The sequence below is a fragment of the Arachis hypogaea genome, chromosome 6, assembly GCF_003086295.3.
Source record: "Arachis hypogaea cultivar Tifrunner chromosome 6, arahy.Tifrunner.gnm2.J5K5, whole genome shotgun sequence".
Lineage (NCBI taxonomy): Eukaryota > Viridiplantae > Streptophyta > Magnoliopsida > Fabales > Fabaceae > Arachis > Arachis hypogaea.
Genome location: NC_092041.1, coordinates 14,822,641 through 14,828,188, shown reverse-complemented (window position 1 = coordinate 14,828,188; position 5,548 = coordinate 14,822,641).

The window sequence follows — 5,548 nt, the reverse complement described above, 5'->3', positions numbered from 1 at the left end:
CTAAGCATCCCGGGTCGGACAGCTTGACCCAGGGTATGAACAGTGCCCCTGCTTGAGTTCGATCTTTCCATGAGATCATGCTTTTCAGAGCGTCGATCTCTTTGGAAGTCGTGCTCAAGCATCTGTCTGGCTTGTTTCTTCATTGCTTTGCAATCTTTGTAGATTTTCTAGAGGTTTGGTGCTTCACAGTCCAACCTCTTTTGAGTGGTAGCGTGGGTTTTCTACCCTTGCCTTCTGGATCACGCCTTGCTTTAAGTTTGTGTTGACAACCCTCTGCTTTGGTGAAGTTATCCTTGCGGCTTGATATCCGGACTCTTAGTGACTTGTCTGATGACTTTTTAGTGTTCTTTGTATAGAACCTTTTTAGTCTCGGATGACGTACGTAGCCCTGTTTGAGATTGTGCCTTCTTTGAGTGGAGTTGTATCCCTTTTAGCTAAGCACTTTTGAGCCTTAAGGTTTTTTCTTAACCTTTTGGCTTGTTCTTCTTTTTTTTTTTTTTTTGAGATTTGTACTTGCGCCTCTTCTTAGCTGACGTCGACCTGTACGACTTTGCCCCTGCTTGAGTTCGATCTTTCCGTGAGATCGTGCTCTCTTTGGGGGAAGTCGTACTCAAGCATCCTGACTTTGGTCGATCTTGAGTAGTTTTTATCTTGTGCGAGTTTGGCATTTGCCTTTTTTAGTTTGTTGAGAGGTCTTTTCAGCCTTCTTCCGACTTGTTTGTCTTCACTGTTCGGGCTTTTTAGTCATAATCCAACAACTTTTTAGGTATAGTTCCTGATGGGAAACCTTTTATAGTCTGTTTGGATGACTTTTTAGCGCCGTTTTGATTTGTGCTTTTGCCTTTTAAGTAGTGTCTTTTTTCAAGACTTCGTACCTTTTAGCAAAGCATTCCTGGCATTCCTCTGGCCGTTGCGAGATGTCTTTGTCCCCTTTGTGGATCTTTGTAGAGTGTCGGTATTTTGTTGTCCGACCTCTTTTGATCACTGCCGGTTTTGTCCACTTTCTGCTTGGTTGAGGTGGTCCTTGGGGCTAACTTGTCCAACGACTTTTTAGTGTTCTTTGGTAGAACCTTTTTAGTTGGTCTGAACAATTTTGATAGCCTTGTCATGGAGCCGTGGCTTTTTGGGCAAAGCTATGTCCCTTTTAGCGCACGCTTTTCGTTGGTCCAATTTCTCGTGTCGACGAGCTGTAGCTTTCGTTGGTCCGACTTCTTGTCGGTCCAAGCTGTGGTTTTCGTTGGTCCGACTTCTTCTTGTCGGTCCAAGCTGTAGCTTTGGGCCGACTTCTTCATGTCGGTCGCTTCTAAGTTATTTCTAGTAATCCTCTTTATTGGACCTCTGTCAGGTCTCTTTCAGGGATTACTTTTTATAACTTTTTGTTTATGGGATGACTTCTTTACGTCAGTCCCTTCTCCAAGTTATTTTTGTAATCCTCTTTCTTGGACCTTTGTCAGATCTCTTTCAGGGATTACTTTTATAACTTGTCCGTTGTAGGAGACCGACTTCTTTATGTCGATCTCTTCTAAGTTATTTCGTAACCCTCTTTCTTGGACCGACTTCAGGATCTACTCCATTCGTCTTAACAGTCTCATAATCTGCAAGAACTCAGTTAAAAACTGATAAGGATCTTCAGATAGAAGTCCATAGAACTTGCAGTTTTGTTGCATTAAGGGAACTAGCTGAGGTTTCAGCTCAAAATTATTGGCTCCAATGGCAGGAATGGAGATGCTTCTTCCATCAAATTTGGACGTTGGTTTTGTGAAGTCACCAAGCATTCTCCTTGCATTATTGTTGTTGGGTTCGGCTGCCATCTCCTTCTCTTGTTCTAATATTTCTGAAAGATTACCTTTAGATTGTTGTAATTTGGCTTCTCTTAGTTTTCTCTTCAGAGTCCTTTCAGGTTCAGGATCAATTTCAACAAGAGTGCCTTTTTCCTTGTTCCTACTCATATGAAAGAGAAGAAAACAAGAAAAGAAAGAGGAATCCTCTATGTCACAGTATAGAGATTCCTTTATGTTAGTAGAAAAAGAAGGGGAGAAGAGTGAAGAAGAGTGGGTTCGGATATTTAGATGAAGAGAGGTGAAGAGAAGTGTTAGTAAATAAATAATTAAATAGAATAAGAGAGAAGAGGTAGAAAATTCGAAAATAATTTTAAAAAGGGGTTAGTAATTTTCGAAAATTAGAGATAAGATAAGATTAAAATTAAAGATTAAAACAAAAAAGAATTTTTGAAAAAGAGATGAGATATTTTCGAAAATTAGAGAGGGAAAAGTAGTTTGGTGGTTTTGAAAAAGATAAGAAACAAACAAAAAGTCAAATAGTTAGTTGAAAAAGATATTAAAATCAAATTTGAAAAGATAAGAAGATAAGATAAAATAAGATATTTTGAAATCAAAATTTGAAAAAGATAAAATTTTGAAAAAGATATGATAAAAAGATAAGATAAAAAGATGTGATAAAAAGATATGTTTGAAAAAGATTTAATTTTTAAAATTAAAATTAATTACTTAACTAACAAGTAACTACAAGATATGATTCTAGAATTTAATGATTGAACCTTTCTTAACAAGAAAGTAACAAACTTCAAATTTTTGAATCAATCACATTAATTGTTAGCTAATTTTTGAAAATTTGATATAAAGATAAGAAAAAGATTTTGAAAAATTTTGAAAAAGATATTTGGAATTTTTCGAAAAATAAGAAAAAAATGAAAAAGATATGATTTTTGAAAAAGATTTTAAAAATATAAGATTTTTAAAATTGAAAATTTGACTTGACTTGTAAGAAACAACTAATTTTAAAAATTTTTGATCAAGTCAACCCAAAATTTCGAAAATTTGGAGAGAAATAAGGAAAAGAATTTTTTTTTATTTTTGAATTTTTAATGAAGAGGGAGAAAAACACAAACATGACCCAAAACATGAAAATTTTGGATCAAAACACAAGATGCATGCAAGAATACTATGAATGTCAAGATGAACACCAAGAACACTTTGAAGATCATGATGAACATCAAGAACATAATTTTGAAAAATTTTTGATGCAAAGAAAACATGCAAGACACCAAACTTAGAAATCTTTAAGGCATGGACTCTATGAATGCAAAAATGCATATGAAAAACAACCTACAACACAAAATAAGAAATCATCAAGATCAAACAAGAAGACTTGTCAAGAACAACTTGAAGATCATGAAGAACACCATGAATGCATAAATTTTAGAAAAAATGCAAGAAAAATTTTTAAAGCATGCAATTGACACCAAACTTAAAAATTGACTCAAGATTCAAACAAGAAACACAAAATATTTTTTATTTTTATGATTTTATGATTTTTTTGGATTTTTATTAATTTTTTTCGAAAATATTTTTGGAAAAAAACGAAAAAGAAAAGAAAATTTTGAAAAATTTTGAAAAGAAAATTACCTAATCTGAGCAACAAGATGAACTGTCAGTTGTCCATACTCGAACAATCCCCGGCAACGGCACCAAAAACTTGGTGGACGAAATTGTGATCCTCAAAGTTGGTCTCTTTGTACTTGTATGAAAATTAAATATTGGCTCTATCAAAAATACTCCAAAGAGATCATGGTATGATAAATTGGGATCTTAATAATCCCTGGTGTGATCATAACTCCGTTCAACTTAACCAGCAAGTGTACTGGGTCATCCAAGTAATACCTTACGTGAGTAAGGGTCGATCCCACAGAGATTGTTGGTATGAAGCAAGCTATGGTCACCTTGTAAATCTCAGTTAGGCAGATTAAATGGTTTATGATAAGTTCGAAAATTAATAATAAACAGAAAATAAAATAGGATAGAAATACTTATGCAAATCAATAGTGAAAATTTCAGATAGGCGTATGGAGATGCTGTGCTCCTCTCGAATTTCTACTTTTTTATTACATTCATCCAATCCTTCTTACTCCTTTCCATGGCAAGCTGTATGTAGGGCATCACCGTTGTCAATGGCTACATCCCATCCTCTCAGTGAAAATGGTCCTATGCTCTATCACATCACGGCTAATCATCTGTCGGTTCTCAATCAGGTTGGAATAGAATCCCTTGATTCTTTTGCGTCTGTCACTAACGCCCAGCCTTCAGGAGTTTGAAGCTCGTCACAGTCATTCAATCCCAGAATCCTACTCGGAATACCACAGATAAGGTTAGACTTTCCGGATTCCCGGAATCCTACTCGGAATGCCACAGACAAGGTTAGACTTTCCGGATTCCCATGAATGATGCCATCTATCTAGCTTATGCCACGAAGATTCTGTTGGGGAATCTAAAACATATGCGCCCGGCCTAAGGTAGAACGGAAGTGGTTGTCAGTCACGCGCGTTCATAGGTGAGAATGATGATGAGTGTCACGGTTCATCACATTCATCAAGTTGAAGTGCAATGTATATCTTAGAATAAGAATAAAAGAGAATTGAATAGAAAATAATAGTAATTGTATTGAAACTTGAGGTACAGCAGAGCTCCACACCCTTAATCTATGGTGTGTAGAAACTCCACCGTTGAAAATACATAAGTGAAAGGTTCAGGCATGGCCGAATGGCCAGCCCCAAAAACGTTATCAATGGCCTCCTAAGATGAAGAATAAAACAAAACTGAGACCAAAGATAAAACGTGGTCAAAAGACTCTTAATACACTAGTAAAAAGTCTTATTTATACTAAACTAGCTACTAGGGTTTACATGAGTAAGTAATTGATGCATAAATCCACTTTCGGGGCCCACTTGGTGTGTGTTTGGGCTGAGCTTGATCTATCCACGATCTTAGGCTTTTATTGGAGTTGAACGCTGAGTTATAGCGTGTTTCTGGCGTTCAACTCCGGGTTGTGACGTGTTTCTGGCGTTTAACTCCAGACAGCAGCATGTACTTGGCGTTGAGCGCCACTTTACGTCGTCAATTCCCGAATAAAGTATGAACTATTATATGTTGCTGGAAAGCTCTGGATGTCTACTTTCCAACGCCGTTAAGAGCGCGCCATTTGGAGTTCTGTAGCTCCAGAAAATCCATTTCGAGTGCAGGGAGGTCAGATTCTAACAGCATCAGCAGTCCTTTTGTCAGCCTTTTCCAGAGTTTTGCTCAAATCCCTTAATTTTAGCCAGAAATTACCTGAAATTACAGAAAAACACACAAACTCATAGTAAAGTCTAGAAATGTGAATTTAACATAAAAACTAATGAAAACATCCCTAAAATTAGCTTAAACTTACTAAAAACTACCTAAAAATAATGCCAAAAAACGTATAAATTATCCGCTCATCAATATGCAGCAAAATGAGCCTTTGGTTCCCGATGACTAGAAGATGGGAGATCCAATTGATGCTCCAGTTGATGATGATGTTGATAATCAACCTGAGCTACCTAAAGATCCACCAGGTTTCCATCCTAAGAGGTCTACTAGAGAGCGGCGACCTTCAACGAGATATCCTTCTAATGAGTATGTGACATTTACTGATGGATATACGACCTTGACTGATGGGGGAGAACCTGAATGTTATGAGGAAGTTATGGAAGGTGACGAAATGGTTTGATGCA